Raw genomic sequence first — 21,470 nt, 5'->3', positions numbered from 1 at the left:
TTTTTGGTAGTAAAAGCTGCGAAGGGAGTTATAATAATTTTATTACGTAAATTGAATAATTCTTTTTGTGTTACAGAGTTAAAGGAATATAATAAAAACATTTTTAAATTGTTTACAAAGTCGTTTGAGTTTATTTAATAAAGAACAAATATAACATGAAGACTTTTTGATTGGTCATTTTGAATGCTATTGTAGTCCGATCTTAAAAATATCTATTCGTCGGTTATAGCGCTGCCAAATTTCGTGAAGACATATTGTTGTAAAATATTTTCCAAACAATAACTTGGTTCGATTGAGCAGTTTATATGTCAACTGTATCCGAGAGAGGTCTGATATCGACGGGTCCGACAAATGAGCAGCTTTTTGGAAAGAAAAGAATGTGTGCTTAATATTAATCGATATGTCATAAAATGAGAGACTAGTTCGTTTATATATACTTGTAGATGGACACGGATAAAACGACTCAGCTCGTCACATTGATCATTTATATTAATTTATATACATTTAAGGGATTACATGGGCTTACGTTTTTCAAAAAATTATATTTTTTATTATCTTAATAAATTCTACAACACTTCACAAATATTTTCCTAAATTTTCAAGTTGATTCGAGTAATAGTTTCGGAGATACAGCCTTGAGATCTTGTGCGCTCGAGGCTAGCTAGGTTAAGTGCGTCGTCAGTTGGCAAGATTTCTCGGGACCTATTCAACCGATCTTCATGAAATTTTACAAAGGTCTTGGAGATACAATTTTTAAAGACTTGGAGGAAACATTTTTTTTTTGATTACAACTATTTGAAAAAAAAATATCGTGAAATTTTCACTCAAATTTAATTTTTTTTGTAAAAATGTCCGCCACAAACGCAATTTTCAGTTTTTTTCCTTCGTCCTCGTTCCAAGTTAAGGTTTTAACTAGAACACGTATTTTTTCGTTTTAGATGATCCTGTAAGGAGTTATCCTGCCAACGCGGGTGCATCTTTTTTCCGAAGAGTCACTAGAAATGGCGTCGCAATGGCCGAGTTCAAGATATTTTTTTTCTAAAAATTTCAGAATTTCTCTAATCATTAATTGATGTAAATAAAGTAGCATATATTACAAACAAATTTTCCGAAAAAAAGTTCTCAGCAAATGTTTTTCAAAAGAAGAAATTGGAAAAGAAAAAAAATCGCAGAAAAAACAGTACAAAAGTTAAGCTATGTATATGCTTAGAACAATAAATACAGAGAGTAATATATGATTTATTTACATTGGCCTTCAGCAATGCCTACATATCTGGTAGTGATTTATATTATCAATATTTAGCAAAAATTTATTAAAACAGATTTGTTATACATCTCAGTTAAAACGTTGAGTAAAGTTAGAAATAATAATTTTGACATTCATTCGTAAGAATTTGTGCAGCAAGCAATTGATAAAAATTAAAACCATATTTAAAATAGCCTAAATGTTACTCATACGCACTGTAGCACTAAACAAAGTCTGTACTTAACATTGAAAAAAAAATACCGTAAAACCAAACATATGCTGCTTAAACACAAATTTTTCCATGCCAACAGTAAATGCCTTGCATTGAGGCAGCCAAATTGTTTCATTATTTTAGTTCAATGAGCTTATCGAAACCATTCCGATACTCATCCAGTTGCGATTCACCTGAGAATATACTAATGTCAACTCAATTACACAATTGCTATTTGCTTACAGCCCCTTTTCCGCGCCCTTTCAAAAGTTTTGTTGCTTTCGATGTTGCTGTTGTCGTGTTCAATAACATAATTGATCAATGAACTACATCAATTAGCTGATTACCCAAAGCCACTAGCCACTCGCAGTCTAAATATGACAAATTTACCTTGACAACATTGCGAAAATTAGTGGCATATGTACCTAAATGATAGAATACCACAACTACAGTGTTATTGCAGAGTTTTAGTTAATGGTTACCCAGCGTGTGAAATGCGTAAATAAAATTGAGTGCTACTCCTTGCAACTAGTCCATTAGTTTTCAAGATATCGATCTGAAATTTTGCACATGTCCTCTATCTCCAAGAAGCTGCTCATTTGTGGATGTAGCTGATATCGGACTGTTATAGCTTATATCTGTAGTACAAGCTGAACGATCAAAGTCTGCATAAAGTGCTTTTCATACCCTTCTATGCTAAAATATGTGCAACTTTGAAGGGTATTATAGCTTCGCAGTAGCCAAAATCTGGTGTTAGAGATACAGTTTAGTAGTTTTCAATTTAAAGGCCGCCATCAAACACTATAAACCGGCGTAAAAGTTTACTTCGATAATCACTACTCGCATTTCACGCTGGGTTTTGAACAGCACTTCAATTTATTTGGAAATTCGATAAACATCAACTTGCAAATGTTTTGCGGCAATATGCCATTAATGGCGTGTTTATGTCGCATTAACAAAGTTTGAAATATAAATTTTGCCGTTTGATACAAAGTGAAATTGATAATTTAGTCATTACAAAATAAATATTTAATGCTTGAATTTTAGAGTTCAGTTCATAAGCAATTAATTAAAGAAATGTAACCGCGATTACAGGTTTAAATTTGATAATATTGATTTTTGACATTTAATTAATTGAGTATAAAAGTGTGGGAGGAATATCGGTTGCACGGTTAAACTATAATTTTCACTGTTTTTTCGATATTGTCTTATATTGATAATTTTCTTGTCATTTGAATAATATTTCAGTATAATTGTTGGACAATTATCGATTGTAAGATAATTTCTACTGTCTCTATCGATATTTTCATATATCGATAATTTATTTTATTATTTTATCGATATTTTTTTGTATAGATTTTTTAACGGAATCGACCAGAGCGAATAACAATATCACATATCTCCGATTGTTCAGACTTTTTAAACTTCGCTTAAAAATCGCTGGCTCGAAATCGGTTAGGCAAAGTTGTTAAGAATGGATCGTAAAACATTTCTCACATATGCGATTTTATAGCAAAAAAATCGACCCGCTTTATGTACATCTTGCTTTGAATATTTGTTGACAACTCTTGATCCTTTCTTATATTCACATATTAACAACAAAATGGAAGCTAAAATAATATCGTAAACTATCGATAATTTTTATTTTGATTTTGATGTAGACATAGCGGCTCTTATCGATACTTTTCTTTGCTTGTCCTTTTAATCCTGAGTAAATTTTTTGTAGTATTTAATTCAAACTACAAAACATATAAAGTGGGTCGCCAGTAAAGAAGAAGAAAAAAGTATAGTAAATTTTGCAAATTTTTTTTAAATTTATCGATAAATATGTACATACAGTAATAACTGCCGATCATTTTCCTACATTTTCTTCAGCTAATTTAATTCAAACTACCAAAAACCCATCGTAAATTTATCGATAATTTATTTAAAGTTATCGATATTAATGTGCATATGATGATAATTATGGAAAATGGTTTTCTTTTAAATTTGAACGACTTTTTTTTCTTTGGTTTTCTTTTAAATTCATGATAACTTTTTTCAATTAATTAATTCAAAATAAAAAAAAATACGGTAAACTATGAAAATTTTTTTTTTAATTTATCGATAAATGTATAACTATATCAAGAACTTTTCTAATGAATTTCTCTTAAATCTAAAATAAATTTTTCTTCAACTAATAGCATTAAAAAATATAGTAAACTACCGTTATTTTATCTAAATTAATCGATAAATATGTACCAGTAGTGTTAGTTATGAATAAATTATTTTTTTTAATAAAAATTTATTTTTAATGCAACTAAATGTTAAATATTTGATTAAAATTTCCATGATAAGCAAGTTGCGATATTTTAGTCAATTCTACTCTGAAGGACTGATATTCAAAATGATCGATTTTGATAGTTCTGCAAAAAGAAGAAGCTGGAATAACAGTATTTTTAACGCTCGTCTTGCGCATGCAATTTAAAGGAATCAGTCAGAGTCACACATGGCCATATTTTCCTAGAAATATACATAATAACTAATGTTAATCTACCGTTAGGGAGTTTAAGAGAGGAGAAGTGTCACTACTGGTATACGAAGGAAGAATTAATGAAGAAGAAGAAAAAGAAGAACAATGGAAAAGTTATAAATGCAAAGGTTAAACATTTTTTCTATTCTAAATGTAACTTTTCGGAATGAAAATTATACTTGGGGTTTCATACCACAGAGGGGCCCTGTAATACTTCAAGTATTATTATTTATTAAATCCAAGCTCTTTTTTGATTTTCTCTGAACTATACAAAGTTGCTCAAGAAACAACTCAGATTCTTCTTCTAAAAAGATCTTCTTTTCTGTGAGGTCAATGAGTGACTAAAATCGCACAGAACCATTGTGAAAATAAAACTTTTTTCAATGAAAAAATTTCCCAAAGAATAAACATGCTGTAAAATATATTCAGTGTAAACATATAAACATATCAATTCGAATTTCGAGTCTTATGGGTTACATGCTTTATTTATGTATGTAATTGTTATATATAAGCGTTTTCACACTTTACGCATCTCAATTTGTGAATGCATAAAAAATTGAAATCAGTGGTCAAAATAAAATATCTGATTGCTGACTTTTATGACTTTTCTTTTACATTTTTGCGGTCGCACTCGAGGCGATAATGATTTACACACACATACTCTTACAAAATATAAACATACAAGAATTTATCCCTGAGAATTTATTGCTTTCATTCAATTTCGAGCAAGCATAAATGAAGATATGACAGCAAAAACCGAAAAAAGCAGAAGAAGTGGAAAGAAGAGCCGTAAAAACGTTACGGAGAATAAGTAAATCTAATTTCCTCGCTAAGTACTTGTATTATTCTATTATATACAATTTCGTCGAAGGCATAAGTGGCGGGCTGATAACAGAAAAGTAGATGCTATGGGAAACCTAGAGAGAAGAACATACATATAAACGTGTATCTACTCCATACACACGGCACTTTAACTTTAACGTAGCGTTTAAAGCCAGTTATCTCCTTGTTTTCAGGGTCAACTTACTGCTCTTAAGTTGGAGTTTTTATTTCCGGAGTACTAAAATTGCAACCAAAATCATAATTGGAAATCTGTAATTTTATACCAAAACTACTTGACAATATCATGTGTAAGTATACATATATACATATGTACAAGCTTACAACGCAACCATATCAGATATTCAGACTCATACCATATCAGTCAGTACCAGAAACAGTTTTGTGCGGCTATGAAAAAACCTATTTAACGACCGCTTGCTGAAACACATAGTAAAAAGCATTAAATCACCAATATAATATACATGCGTATGTATGTATGCACAAGCATGTGAATTACATACACATACATGCATTTATATGGGTAAGTGTAAACATGTCAGTTTGTTAAATATGAAAGTGTAGCTCATGCTTGAATGGAGCGAACACTGTGGCCTTTCGCTTTCCAATATTTACTTTTGGCACGCTAGTGAATTTTTATGAATGAAAATATATTAAAACTATTGTTTTTTTGTGCATGCGCGGAAAATATTAGCAACCGCGTTCGAAACGAACATGTTGTATGCGCTGCAAATGCTATCAAACACGTGATTATTTCGGTTGCGTGTTCGAAGCAACTCATGTTTTGGAAGGAATCGAGTCTTTTCATGCATATTTGGTCAAAATACATTAGGGTGGTCATAGAAAAAAATTATTATATTAAATTATAAGATCAGAAATATTGATATTTGGTTAAATGTGAGTCGGATTAATAGCATTGAAAGGGTTAAGCAGAGCTTAAATTAACTATATATAGAAGATTTACGTTTAAACTAAATTGTTGCTAAATATCAAATTAGTCTTACTGATAATGCGAGATTATATATTGCGTGTAAAAGAGACTTTATACTATTTTTGCCAAATTTTACACTTAAATTGGTTAGAAATGTTGTAAAAAAATATTTTTAAGGAAAATATAATTAAAAAAAATAATAATATTATTATTAAAAAATAATAATAATAAAAAATTAAAAATAATTTTGATAATTAACGGTGCTCAATATATGAAAATATTGCTTATTATTATATATTGAGTATAAGAATAATTAATATTACATTGACATATTTTATATATAAATTATTTTGAAATATTCTAAAAAATATTGTTTTGGTAAAATATAATTTTTCAAAAAAAAAAAATTAAATAAATAATATAGGAAACTAATTTTTATTATAATAATGTTAACGTTTCTTATCTCCAATTTAATCGAAACTTATTTGAAGTTAAACTAAAGTTTAATTTATAATGGTGAACTATTAGTTTGCGGTAGGTTAATTATTATACCGGATACTTTACTTGAGTTATGTTTCCGGTATTATAAATATATGTATAACTTGTTCCAAATATTTGTTGAGGTCTCTTAAACATATTAATTACAAATTTTTAAAATAGTGAACTTTCGATTTTTCTTTTAAATTTATCGATAAATGTGAACATATAGTTATATTTAACAATACTTTTCAATGGTTTTATTTTTTAAATGCAGGTTAAATTGTTTTAAAATAATTTAATTCAAAGTATCGATAAGTATTTTTAATATTTATCGATAAATATGAATCTAATATGATAATTATCGATATTTTTTCAAAAATTTTCTTTAAAAATAAAATATTAAATAATAATATAGTGCCTTACGTTACTTTACCGCTAGCGAGTGTAGGCAGACTTGAAAGGTTTAAACTTTCGATAAGTATTTCTTATATTCATCGATAAATATGTACTTACAATGATAATTATCGATAGTTTTACAATAATTTTTTAAAAAATCAAATACTAAATAATAACATAGAGCCTTACGTTACTTTACCGCTAGCGAGTGTAGATAGACTTGAAAGGTCTAAACTTTCGATGAGTATTTTTTATATTTATCGATAAATATGTACCTTTAATGATAATTATCGATAGTTTTACAATAATTTTCTTTAAAAATCAAATACTAAATAATAACATAGTGCCTTACGTTACTTTATCGCAAGCGATATACATACTATAAATAAAAACAATTTCATACCAAGTTTGGCTAATGAGTGATGGAGTAATCATAATTTTGATTTTGTTGTATTGTTGCAACTTTTTAAAAATTAATAATTTTTTGAAGTTCACAAATGTTTAATATTTTTGAAAAAGTAGAAATTTAAAAAATGTCGCTGAAAAAGATTTTCTATAATCGAATAACGAATAACTATTTTTAATTATTTTTCGAAAAAAAAAATTTCATTGCAATAAACATTTTTCTACAAATATTTTTAAATATTTACGAAGAGAAAAAAACTTGTTCGAAAAAATATATGTTTTTGAAAATATTTTCTATATTTTTATTATTTTTTGTACTATTTTACATTTTAGGATTATTTTCATACAATCGCAATAGGCAATGTACAGTTGTATTTTTTTAGTTGAATTTTTGATTCTCATCGAAACAAAACTCTGTAAATTGATCGACCCATAATCACAATTTATTAACAATGTACGCCAATACTCGATATTCTTGCCAAAAACTTTGATATTATCTTCTTAAAACAAGTTTGCAACAACTGTTATCATAAAATCTTGCAAGCACATGAATGATATCAGATATATATGTATATATGTGAACATAGATAAGCGGTGTTGGGTGGAAATTAGTGGGTGTGTAATTATAATGTGTTGTATACAGAATATGTTGTAGGTCTGAGCAGCAGCAGCAACTGCTGCCAAAAACACTGTTAGGCGAAATGGTCGAGCAAAGTGAAATTCAGTTGATAACGGATAGTCACGGTGTTAAGACGTTCTAACCAACCCAAAAGGCTGATAAAATTATATAAACATTTTTCAAAAAGTGAAACTGTTAGAAAAGCGTCAATAATGTTGGATAATGGACGTGACAATGGATTACTAATTAACGAAATGAATGAGTAAAAAAATTTTAAATTTTATTAAGAAAAATGTGAGATAAAAAATTTAAGAAAAAAACTAACAACAATTAAAAAAGTAAATATTAAAAAAAAAAATAATAAAAATAATAAATTTTATAAAAAAAAATTCACAACTAAGAAAAGTTACAAAAAATACTAATTATTTCAAACAAATTAACAATTTGCCTGAAATAAAAAAATTCAATAAAGTTTTACCAAAGTTTAATCAAAACCAAATATAAACGAGTTAAACGCAGCAGTGCACCATTTAACCGCGGTCGCGTTGCTTCGCCACACACCTTCTTGACAGCGCATTCGGTGCAATTAATTTCTTCGCTTTACTGCGGTTTTGCGCTTTGACGCCACCTTCCGTAATTGGATTATTGGATAATGGCGCTACAAACAAACATAAATGTCTAATTCTAACGGTGAGAATTCATGGTGGTCTGTGCACGTACGTATCTAATGTGTAACATTAATGGTTAATTGCCTTTGAACGTAAGCTTTACTGCTTCCGAAAGCGATTAAGTGAAGACAATAAAAATTATAAGATTTTTATATGCGGAAATTACAAGCGCACGTAAGCTAATAAATAAAATTGTCATATGGCTATTAATGTGTTGAGGGGGATTGATAAATATAGTATAAGTAAAGCAATTAAAATTAAGATAAGTTTATTTGGCTTACACCGAAGCTATAATATAGTTCACAGTAACATTTCTTATAACATAAAAGGGTATACAAATTCTTTATACTGATTTTGATCGCTCAGTTTGTATGGCAGCTATATGCTATAGTTGTGCGATCGGAACAGTTTTTTCCGAAAATATAATGCTGATTCTGAAAATATTCTGTGCCAAATTTTGTACAGATATATTGTCAAATAAAAAAGTTTTCCATACAAAGCCTTGAGTTTTATCAATCAGTATGACAGCATATGAACAAATTTTTCGTTAAACGTGCCTATGTTTTAAAACAATAATACATGCCAAATTTCATGAAAATATGTATATGGTCAAAGAAAATTTTTTTTAAATTAAAGTGCACAAAAAAAAAAATCGGAAATACATATCGTTACCTAAAATGCAAAACAACATATCATCAAAATAATCGAAATGGAATTTTTTATTGCTTACGGTGCACTGCATCATATTAAGTTTATGTAGCATAAAATTTACAGCTTCCTGTGTCAAAGATAACTAATATATAACCAATGTATAGCCAATGTATAAACAATATATAACCAATATATAGCCAATGTATAACCAATATATAACCATTTTATAACTCAAACTTAAATTTTGTTTCAATATGAGTGGCTTCTTTTATATCGTTTTTCCATCGCTTGTAAACCTATGAAAAGTGTTGTTACGTTTCAATGCACTTTAGGTGACGATATATAGTATTAAGTTACATGGAAAATTTTTTATAAAAGCGATTATTCATTATATGAGCTTATAAAGTCATTATTAATAGCTTATCTCACCTAAAATCAGGAATATCCACTTTAAACAAAGAAATGAAATCATCAAAAGAGGCTAGGCAAAGATAACGGTCGAAAATCGTAGAGAATATAGCATAAAGATTCACACACATTACTGATTAGATTCAGAAAGGCATTGTATAGAAAGTGGGCGTGTTTATGATTCTATAGACACGATTATATGTAGCTCTTCAAAGAGGGCATTATATTGATAGCATACACATTATATTGATATCCCCTAATAAGAAATGAAATAATTTCTGTGATAATATAATAATTTCAACGTAATATGAGGTGGTGAATTGTCAGTTCTTACCCAAATTGATTGCGAACATTAATCATACCGATTGTTGGAGATACCCTTGCTTTTAAATTTAGTGCTAAATACCATCTTCTATTCTGTAACGTTCTACTTTCCGGCACTGCCAATTTGATATACCAACTTCTTCAAGGTGTGCCAAGGACACGTGTATCAAATACCATCAGAAATATTACATTTAGTATGCAGAATATCGACAATATGGTTAAATGCAGAGACGTACGCATGAATGAGCGGATAGATAGATATGACTAAACCAATTAGTCCTGTCAATCAAAGGCATTTTGATATGCGCCAAGTTATTAACATATATATCGATAATTTGAGGTTGTTACTAACAACCGTTAGGTGAGACGTGAAAACGTGTTGAATGTAGTGTTATGTACATATACTGAAAATAATCAATATTAATGTTACCTTATGAGTGGCAAACGCCGAAGGGGTTGGTAAACAGCTGTAGGCCACCACTGCGTATGAGAAACATTAAAGTAATAGCACAGCTATATTTTATGTATATGGAAGAATACATATTTATGGTATATAAAAAATGTCAAAAGCGGGAAGAAGAAAGATATTGAACAAAAAAGTTAGCAAATATTTTTTTTTAATTTTTAAAGATTTTAAAGATAGATTTAGCTCAGAATCTGTACTTCGTTCGGTATTTGATTTACTTTATATAAAAAAAAAGAAAATAAACAGTTCCCTTCAGAAGGAAGGACGTGTGACGGACGGACGGAACAGATAGGTTATGAATTTTACATATAATTTGATAACTTTTTTTAAATTTCTGATATTTTTTAGATTAAAAAAATTCCAAATATTGCGTTTACTAAATCTTAACTCAAGAATTTTTCTCATAATCTATTTAATATAAGGAATTCCCTTTGAAACGATGTCACTGTTGCTTTTTGGTATTTTCATGCATGTTATTATAACACACGTGGCTGTGATTTGATGTAATGAAATCATAAGGTAATGATGCTCAGCCACCGGAAGTGCCATTCGTAATATTCAAATTTTTCGCGAGCAGCTTGCGGCTTAAGTTCTTTTTCTGCACGTGTGGCAAATCATATTCGTTTTTATTTGTAAGCTGCTGTACATAGTCATTCGTGTATTTACCTGTATGCATGTATGCATAGATATACATATAATTTCCGATTAGCCATCTTCTCAAACACCTTACGGTTTCTTATCTTCTGCATAATAAGCGTAAATTAATTTTCTGCAAAAGCGAATATGAATAAGCTTAATATGACTATTGTGGAACAGCCTTTCAGGGAAATTTATGCCTGCAATATTTTATGCAATAATTTATATATAACATATATCAATATATATATACATACATATATACATATTATCTATATAGATATATATGTACATTGTGATTGCCATTCCTGTTTTAAATTATCTTTTGTGTTTTAACTGCACCATAGGACAATAAGAACGACGACGATTAAGCTGCAAATTCGCTTGAATTTGAAAGGAGATCAGAAAGAAATTCGTGGAAGAGATAATATTGTGAGATTATTAACAAAAGCTAGTAAAAAGACTTTAAGAGTTGCGTATTACAAGAGTATCGAAATTAGAACTTATTAAGTATACACTTAAGATGAAAATTTTAAGGCTGTTTTCTCAGTTTGGCTAACAGCATCTGCCAGTTATAGTTAAAAAAGTTTCTTTAACGACAGAAGGAACCTTGGTTAAGTTTACCAGAACTTAACTGACAAATGGCTGCTAACCAAACATTGAGAAAATGACCCTTAAGTTTTGACATTTTACTGAAAATTATAATTGCAGTTGAAATTTCCTAACTCGAATCATCATAATCTCTTCGAGTGATGGCAGGAAATTTGTGTGCAATTTGACTTCTATCGCTAATTCAAGAGTTCGAGTTATGGTAAACTTTGAGTTATGGAAGTTCAACTGTATTATATTTTTTAGGGGGGGATTGTGAATACATGCGTATGTTTAGAAATATATACAGTGAAATCTCCCATAAACAGACACTGACCAAACACCTTTTCTGTCCAGTAATTAGAATTGTTCGCTTAATAGAGCGTCCATTTCATAGACCGTCCACATAATACAGCTTTCATTGTATTTCTTATTTCTGAATTGTTTTGACTTTCCTATCTTCTAAGTTGCTTCAAACTGAACACAATGTGCTAAATTGTACTAAAATCTGTTCAATAGTTTAGGAGTCCATTGCGGACAAACAACGTGATACGTAATTTTTAGTTATAAGAAAAAAGTAATGAATGACAAAGATTGCGCGAAATAAAAAAAATACATACGCTGGCAAATGAAATGTGAGGTATGAAATAAATCGCTAAAATTATAAAGAAATATATGTTATCGATATCCAAGATCCAATAATAACATAGACCCACTTTCGTCGTAACAAACTTTTCAAACTTTAATTAGCGTTAATATTCAGTAGAGTAAAAAGAAATATAATACTTTTCAAATAAATGACATTAAAATCTGTATCTCGTTGTTTAAATGCGACAATATGTATTACAGAGGAGGCTTTACCGAATTTTGATTTTTGCTGGTTTGGCTGAATTCTTGAAGAGTTTCGGCATCATATCATAAACCCACTACTCGTCACCATTAATAATGCATGTAATGAATCGCCTCAGCTATGTGGTCAAGCAACCCTTTTCGACCGCTTGGTACGAGACTAGCATTGACAAGCTTCATACCCAAAAATTTAACCAAAATATATTGAATTTATCCAAAAGAGATATTGAGATGCTCTGCTATTGCTCTGAAGCCAATACTGCTTCTACAACTTTTTGGAAGTCATCGTCATTAACAGAGGCGGATGGACGATTCGCATGCCACAAGTTTTCGATGATCCTCGCTGAATGATTTGCGGCAGTCGAATACTCAACAAAATGTCTCTGCAATAATTTCAACGATTTGGTTTCCTTAATTCCATTAAAAATATAAATTTTCAAATAGATGCGTTGCTCAGTATTTCCATGGTAAACATTTTCAAACAAATTTTTCGCGTCGTACAGCTGCCAAATAGGCACTAATTGAATCATGAAGATCAAACTCAACACGAACATTCAAAAAAAAAAAAAAAAAAAAATCTAATCGTTTTTTATCTTTTCGTACAAATCTGGGATTTTATTTTGATCGCTTCGATTTGCCCACTCATTTTAAATGAACCAGTCCGGGTCAAATTTGATCAGGTGGTTTATATTAAAGTATACTATTTATAATGCGTATTTTTTTGGAAAATTATTATTATCATTGCTATTATAAACTCATTAAGTGGTAACAGTATAAGGTGGGCTACCTGTCACATCGGCATGTAAATTTTCGCGTCAGACCACGCTTCTAAGCTACAGTTTTTGTTTCTGCAACTTAGATATCAATTTTCTGATATTTTGTGTTTTAGGAATAAAGAGTTGGGCACCATACTTGTTAATTGCTATAGCAGCCTTAAGGCTCTAATTCTACAGAATTTTCTGTAATTTTGCGAAATATCTAAGCTTTCGAAGTTTTGAGGAAAATTTCATAGAATTTTTCTGTCTACCACAAACGCTTAAGGCCTTTGAAATGGAATGAAACTACCACTCACAAGCACTACAAACATATTTCAAAAGCACTGCATCTGTCGCCTACGTTTGCCTAGTGGTGGCAGATAAATGATGATAAAAAAGATGAAGGCTTTCTTGGAAAATGATTTGGAAAGAATCAGCAAAAATTGAAAGCGCTTTTATTAAGGTTAAAGCTTGCGATGAAGATTTCCAAGAATAGTTTAATATACTATATTCAACTTTACATTTTATAAGCACTAAAGGATAAAAAATATTTAATATATAAACCGACTTAACATAAAAAAACATAACCGAATTTAACCTGAACTCGTTTAAACAACTTTTATTTTTTCATTATCATAACTCATCTTCTGCCATAAATCAGATTATCCCTTTATAATAAACAAGCACACATACACACAAGGCTCATCACTTCCGTAAACAGAATGTTCATATATGTAAGTCAACGACTTAACGGATATGCAACTCTTGAAACTTTTCGTTGATGGTTCAAGTTCGGGCAGCGTGTGTATACATTTTGAACATCCGTGAAGGTTGACAGGCACGCGGCTTAATTGCAATTATGAAGAAAAAACAAGGCAAAAGTTGTCATTGAGAAATGCCATTACCTCTTTATCGACTCAAACCCAAAATTTGATAAATTGAAAAGACAAATTATTTTTCTTTCCGCAAGTAAATCCCTAATGAGTTTTTGATAAATGGATAAGGCCAAAGGAGGTATTGGTTATTTTCCATTAAGATAATGTAAAAGATAAATAATTGAGAAACAAGTAAGCAAGAGATGAGTTCGGGTGCAACCGAACATTTTATACTCTTGCAACTTGCCGAAATCAAGACCCGGGATTTCATTAAGTTGCCTCACATACCATAACCAATCATATGGAGTAAAGTCAGCCGGATGTTCGAAAATCATGATATTAGTTATATGCGGGTTATGTCAAGTTTTCGCCAGTTTAGGCATAAAGATACACTGTTAGGAGTAAAACACGTTTTTTTACTTTCATTGAGATAACTCAGATATTGGCCCATATATCCAGTTCAAAGTTCGAAAATCTTTATATTAGGTATATGAGTACTCAGGGAAGTATTGACACAATTCAAGTTGAAAAGACCAGGTGGAGAAGGACGTGGCTTCGCTTGGAATCTCCAATTGGAGCGAGGCAGCGAAAATGAAGAACGACCGCGTACACGTTGTCTACGCCAATCAAGAAGTAGAAGAAGATCGGAATATAAGAATAATGTCACGTACCAAATTTGGTTGAGATTTCATCTTAAAGTGGGCGGTACCATGCCCAACGTCTAGTTTTTACACCGGCTCCTATAAATCCCTCCACTACCACCTCAGGTGTAAGGTTTTATGTCTCAGCAGTAATCAGTTATTGTTTTAGTTTTGGTAATTTTTAACAGTACTGTTATATGGAGAATAGTTTAATCCAAGAAGTTTAAGCATTTGGCTGGCGGCTGCATCCAGTAGAAGGAAGCAGGCGCTGGGGGTGGGTGGATGCTGATGCTGTCGCCCGTCATACGATTTGGGGCAATTGTATTTTTTAAAGCAGTATAGTCGTAGATAATCGAGGTGAGGAACCTACTTTTATAGGACCCACCTCCAGAAATGTTCTAACATAACACTATATATAAGTAGGCACATCTACTTCTCCATACTATACTATATAGATATTATTAGGCAAGAGACTTAGACCTTGCGTATATAACTTAAATCAAGAGCTTGAAAAGGGCGTGACTGTATTTGCGAATGCCCTTGTACAGTTCTACCGACTGTGCGCTGCGACTCAAGAATAAAACGAAGCTCCCTTGGTGGAACAAGCTGCTTGGGTATTGCAGACGCAAAGTACGGGGATGTTTCAACTGGGTAAGCTGGGCACTAATATAAAGAACTTCTAAAGGACTACAAAAAGTTTTTGCGTAGGACAATGCGAGAATCCCGGAAGAACTTCTGTAGTGGCTTTGAAAAGACCAACGAGTTGGAAAGACTCAGGAAACTATTTATTATCCAAAAGCTCCTTCCCAACTGGTATAATTCGCAAAAGTAGTGAAGAGTAAACGGACAACTGCGAGGACTCATTAGAAGATCTGGCCTTAGATCTTGGCAGAAGCGCAATACGCATTTATAGGAAAGTAGAGACTGCACTCCATACACTTCAATTTAATATCGAAAGGGCTCTTGAATATAAGGCATTCCTGGATAAAAATTCAACACTTTTCGAAGTAGGATATTTCAGGTATCGTTATCTGTAATGTTAGCGCCGGAATTAACATTATTATTTAAATTAATATAATATGAGGAAACTTCAAAAAGTATGTTAAAAATTATATCAAGATGAGCGGATAAAAATCTGGGACCGTAGTGATCACTCGGTGCCCGGATTATAAAGTGGATGCGTGAGAACCTACCAACCAATCTCCCGGAACTTTTATTTTAATTGTATTATTCGTTTTTTTAAGTGATCCAGTTGTTGACAGCACAGGTTAAAATTAAGAATTTGGCCGTAGGGGATCAAATCAGAATATACCTTCCTGGCCATCATTCCTCGCTTAATCACGATTCGACAAGAAACGTTTGGCTTGATACTGTTGTAAGTGAACAAAGTTTCTTCACATGCAAGTTTCCGCTTAAGAAATGGATCGATTTTGTTGCGATTGAGCAGCGATTAGACGACTAGGGTTTTTATTTCGCAACTTGCGCCTTCGTTCAACGGTTGTTTGTAAGTCCTAAAACTATAAGAGTTAAGCCGGTTTTAACAAAAACACGTCGAAATTGTTTTTCAGTTTGATTATCCTATAAGGAGTTAGCTAAAAAAGTATCATGGGAGTTTAAAATATGTCTTTTTCGAAAATTTCAGATTGTCTATTGTAAAAAATCTAATAATGTCAAAAAATTGATGAAAGAAGATTTTTTACGTAGAAAACATGTGCCCCCCCTTAATTTTTGCATCCATATCATCGAAACTTATAGCAAGATTTTAACTCGAGACGTTTTCTCAAGTACTAAATTTGAATTTTGGAAGAAATCGGATTAAGAGACACACAAGACTTGAGATGATATTAAAATTCTTAAGTGACAGTCACAAAATCTATTTGTTTTTCATTATTCAGATGTTTTTTTAAAATTGAAAAATGAAAAAAATATGTCGATAATGAAATATTAAATTTTCTTAACATGTGAAAAAAAAAATAAAAACGACTAATTATCAATGAAAATAAAAATATATGTTGACTTTGTTTCATAATATTTACGCAATATTTATGCAAACTATATTTATTTTTAACCTTTTCGTTTTTGAGTTTTGATTACAAAATATAAAGCTAAACGACAATACACGGGAGATATTTAAATGATGATCTTTTTCAGTATATTCAAAAAAAAAGATGGCAGATTTAAATTTTTTTGTAAAAAATCTAACCAGGTCTCAATAAATTGTTGAACTAAGAGACTGTTTTTTTTATCCTATAAGGAGTTTCGCAAATTGAGACTTTGTCTTTTCAAAATGTCTCTATTGTAAAAAATCTAATAATGTCAAAAAATTGTTGAAAGAAGACTGGTTTTTATCCGAGAAAACGCATGTGACCCCTTAATTCGTGCGGCATCCATACATCGAACTTCATTTTGTAGCAGCCTTATTAAATGGCTTCAAACGGTTTTTAGGGTAATATTTGGCAAGTGAGCAATCGAAAAAGTGCTTGCATGTTCGAGCTTTACCATTTCCACTTTAAATCAGTATTTTCATTAATTGGATTTCCTGAGCGTAGTGGCGCATTTCTTCTTTGCATATGTGTATGTTATTGTTTCTTCTGTAAACCATATTTGTTTTCATTATATTGAAAGCTCTTAACTGAATAATATTTCATTACTGAGAAATATGTAAATGTATTTTTCAAGCAGTTAATGATTTTCATTGAATTTTAATTCACATTTCTTGCCTTTAATTTCAGTTGTCTTTGCAGCATAAATGAAAATTTTCTTAATAACAGGAAATTACAAAGAAATTCGAGTTCAACCTTGATTGTGATTCTTTCTTTTCGATAAAACGCATTTATGTCGTTCAGTTAATGTGAGTTATAGTAGTCGAGATAACATTACTAGAAGATGATGGAAAATTATGTCAATTATTAAGCAGATAGTTTCATAAAAAAGAAGAACTGCTGTATTCGAACTTATAAATTAGCAAAACACTTATTAGCCAATACAAATTTTCACAGGTCTGAAGGTATGCTCTCCCAAGCGTTTAAGCCTGGAACTCCCAAATGCGGGACAGTCAAGAAAGAAGTTTTGAGTTGTTTCCACCTCATCTTCTTCAATACAGCTTCTAAAGATGGCACTTTTTAAGATTCCCAACCACAAATAGGGAAAGGCTAGCTTTACGGAGGGTAAAGGATTACTAGATCTCTTGCGATCGATCTTGTTCCAAAAAGCTTTTACGACACCGCATGTAGCGATGGTGGCCCAGCTATCTAGTAGTAGAACATAAGAGGATACGGGAGCACGGACCCACTCCCATTCTACCGATAACGGTTCTAGGGTGTCTTTGCTTCCTTCAGCTTTACAATTTACTGTGGCCTGGCACTTATACCAGTCTTAAAAGAATATACTCTATGTTATTGATAGCGAGGTTAGGCACCCTTTGAACAACCCTGAACGCAATGTATTGATGAGTGGATGGTCATTCTCAAAAGGAGATTGAAGGAGTGTAAAGTCACCGCCGGCCGTGGAACGCATTCAATAGTTTTCGGCCGTTGGTCTTTTCTAGAGCCCTCTACCACATAGAGTCTACATAGAGCATATTTGTATACATACCCAGGCACAACACTTGACTATGGTGCCGTAGAGCCAGTGGACCACTTTCGGTGAGAGACCGCACTTTTTGCCAATGGCTTCTCTACAGCAGTATAAGGCAATCGATGTCTTTTTGCTCTCTTTTTGATACTCGGCTTCTACGAAAGCTTCCTATCCAGGATGAGCTCTAGTTAGGGGTAGTGCGGCTCATCACAGTTCACCTACCCTTAAGATCTCAGCTTCAGAAAAAATTATATTTGCGAATGGTCAGACTTCAGCCGGTTGAGTTGGGATAGCTTTTACGGCTCCCATTGCTCCAGCTTAAGTCACATTGGTCATCATAGGTGGAAAAATATTAGGTTTTCTATCTAACCCAATGAATTTTTTCAATTGATTATGGCGCCAAATTAAAAGTCGATAGCAGACATAATTAGATTAGTGTTTTAACTAGTAAAAGTGTTGAAAGATTCAAGTTGGACCATGCAGTAAGGCACTTAGCTGAAGAAATCATCACTTATGTATACTTAATAAGAAATAAAGAAATGGACCTGACAATTAGGCACCCAGCCACAACGCTCGTATTTCTGTACTAAGGATCATCACAAAAACAAAGCCAAACAACTACCATTTCTTTTCAAACTCCAATACCATTAAAAATAAAAGTTTTATAGCCAAGTAGCCACTCTGTACCAAAATTGTATTGTATTACAAGAATTAAAATTGGCTTACATATGCATTGGCAAAACATACATATATATGCCAATATTTCTCAGAAAGCCATTACAATTCTAAGTACATATCTATGTATTTATAAAAGCTTATGCGTGTGCACATAAACATACAAATTAAATAACTAAAAGCGACGTCAAAGAGAAATTCGAATTAATTAAATGCACTCGTTTGGAGGTCTCTGTTATATTAACTGCGCAAATTATAAGAATGATTTGAAATTAAATTAAATCCTTCAATTTAATAATGCGTGCAAAGCACACTGCCAAAAAAATTAGCACACTTTCAAAACAATTGCGAATTCTTCAATTTTATTAAAGTACACATATCAAACAGCCCAGGGTGTTTGACGTTGTCAATGAATAAAATTAAATATTTGTTAAGCGCGTCTACCATTTGGTTTTGACCGAAGGCAGGAAGAAAAAACTCAAAAAAGTCGGATTATTTAAAAGCCGTTATTGTAGGAATCGTTATGTTCATATTATGAATGTTGTGTCTGATCTTCTTGTGGAGCAGTGTGTTGATGTGGTGATTGCTGTAAGTCAGTGTTGTGACGGTGTGGAGACATTCCAAGGATACACATTTACCCACATACATTTTATCCAATTTTGTGTTGGAACAGGTGCAACGAGCCTGCTTGTTGGTAATTACGGGTGCAATGAATACTACGTCAACAAAGGCGCTGGAGGCGCGATAGCCGGCCAATACATAATGAAATGAAGTATGGAGCATTACTTGCGGCCAGCCGGCTCAAGATTCTAGAAATGTTTATTTAGAATTAAACACAACTTCATTCCACAGTAGAGAAAATTTCGATCAATAATTCTGTGATCGACAGTTCCAACGGCGCAATGAACATATTCACTGACGGATCACTGACGGGTGAAATAGAAATAGGTGCGCGCTTCTTATGTAATTAATAGTTTCAATTAATGATTGTGCGCATAACAGAAGGTGCCAAATGAGCATCTCATCTAAAAAACAGGCCCATCAACCTTCTAGGGTACAATCAAGCGGCAATTCAGGGTATTCGTAGCAGCAATATTAAGTCTACCAGGGTTAGGTCATGCAAGAAGGCATTAAGTGCATTCTCATTAGGTAATACTTTTAAAATTATCTGGGTACCCAGTCAGATAGTAATGGAAAGAAATGAAAAAGCAGATGAGTTGGGCAGCTCAGGAGCAGTTGGAGTACAATGCCGCCAAGCTCCTCCAGACCATTTAGCTCCTTCAAGGGTTTTTAGAAGTAATCGACTCTAGAGGAACACCTCAGGCCTTGAAACACTGGCAACAGGGCTTATATAAAGTTATTTTGGAGTAATGTTGATAACGTTGATAATGAATGAATTGAATTGTGGCGCACCTACCCTTAAGACTCCGCCTTCAAAAATCACCGCTACTGACGGAATCATTCCAGAAATGCTACAGAATGCGCTTTGTCTATCCGCGCCGTGGCCAGAGGCCATTTTTAGGGGATGCATGAAGTTCAGCTATATGCCACAGTAGTTTTCACACCGACGGCAGGTAGAAACAACCGAACCTACTCGAAAGAGTTCAGGCCTATAAGCCCAACTTCCTTTATGCTGAAAGGGTTAGAGAAAATCTTGGTTGTGCACATTAGCGTCGCAGCGTCTTCCAAAAACTTGCCCAAAGCACAATACGCACACACGAAACGCAGATCGGTAGAGTGCACTCCGTGCACTGGTATTTAATATCGAAAGAACTCCTGAATATAAGCAATACGCTCTTGAAGCATTTCTGTATGAAGGGGTACGCATATAATAAAATTTTGATACTTTTCGAAATTGTTAAACATATTAGGTATCATTAACATAATTATTTAAATTAATATAAAATGAGAAAGCTTCAAAAATTATGTAAGAAATTATCCGTATATATACATATGTAGTTTTTCCAAAAAGATCATTCGCCATAGAGAGGAACAGGTAGTGATCACTTGGTCCCCGGACTATAAAGTGGATGCAATTGAACCTACCAAAAAACCCGGAGCCTTTATTTTGATTGTGTTTTTTTTTCAAGTATTTCAGTTACTGACAGCCCAGATGAGAATGAAAAGTTTGGCCGCAAGGGATCAAGTTAGAGTATACCTTTCTGGTCATCAGTCCTCACTCAGTCACCGTTTTAGCCGGCACCACTCGACAACGATTGTTTTCGTTCGACATTGTCGTAAGCTGTCAAATTTTCTTTACCAACAACCTTCCGTTTAAGAAATGGATCGATTTTGTTGCGATTGAGCAGCGATTAGACGACGAAAACTGTGTGCACGTGGGTTATTTGTGTTAATTCATGCGGCATACATAAATCGAACTTACGAAAAGAAGCCGATCCAGCTTTAGTAATTTTAAGCTCCTGAGCAAAACGAACTGCTTTTCAGAGCTTAGGACGCATTTCTTCTTTGCTGATGTGTATGTTATTGGAAAAATAATGTTTTTTTTTTTAAATAAAGTTTCCTTAGTAACTGATATGTGCAAAGAACTTCGAGTTCAATCTTGATTGTCATTTTTTATATATGAACTGCGTAATTACTTCCCCTGAACGGATAGCAGAAAGCATGTGTCTAAGATTTCCAGCCTTGATCATATTTAATCTGACATTTTTATTTGTAACTAGCTGACCCCGCAGCCGTTGTCCTGCGTGAAGTTATGTG

The 21,470-nt window shown here is 32.3% G+C and overlaps 1 protein-coding gene and 1 long non-coding RNA gene across 4 annotated transcripts in view; one reads left to right on the top strand and one right to left on the bottom strand.

Annotated features, from left to right (window-relative positions):
• Window positions 1-227: 227 nt before the first annotated feature.
• On the bottom strand, window positions 228-9,879 carry LOC126762197 (uncharacterized). 2 transcript variants are annotated; one of them, XR_007667430.1, is made up of 3 exons: window positions 9,702-9,872; window positions 9,389-9,623; window positions 228-359 (listed from the first exon to the last, which is right to left on the bottom strand). It is a non-coding gene; the product is annotated as an uncharacterized LOC126762197 (long non-coding RNA). The 2 variants fall into 2 exon arrangements; XR_007667429.1 differs by lacking the exon at window positions 228-359 and having other exon boundaries at window positions 8,560-9,623; window positions 9,702-9,879.
• LOC126762185 (RYamide receptor-like) overlaps window positions 7,760-21,470 on the top strand; it is a 29,628-nt gene continuing 15,917 nt past the window's right edge. Inside the window, exon 1 of one of the 2 annotated variants that reach the window (XM_050478743.1) lies at window positions 7,760-8,330. The gene's annotated coding sequence lies outside the window, so the exon portion shown is untranslated. Of the gene's footprint in view, window positions 8,357-21,470 lie in introns of both variants that reach the window. The other variant, XM_050478742.1, reaches the window with a different exon arrangement.

This window comes from Bactrocera neohumeralis, chromosome 6 (assembly GCF_024586455.1).
Source record: "Bactrocera neohumeralis isolate Rockhampton chromosome 6, APGP_CSIRO_Bneo_wtdbg2-racon-allhic-juicebox.fasta_v2, whole genome shotgun sequence".
Taxonomy (NCBI): domain Eukaryota; kingdom Metazoa; phylum Arthropoda; class Insecta; order Diptera; family Tephritidae; genus Bactrocera; species Bactrocera neohumeralis.
The sequence above is the reverse complement of the archived record's forward strand: the minus strand, read 5'-3'. Positions and strand labels throughout refer to the sequence as shown.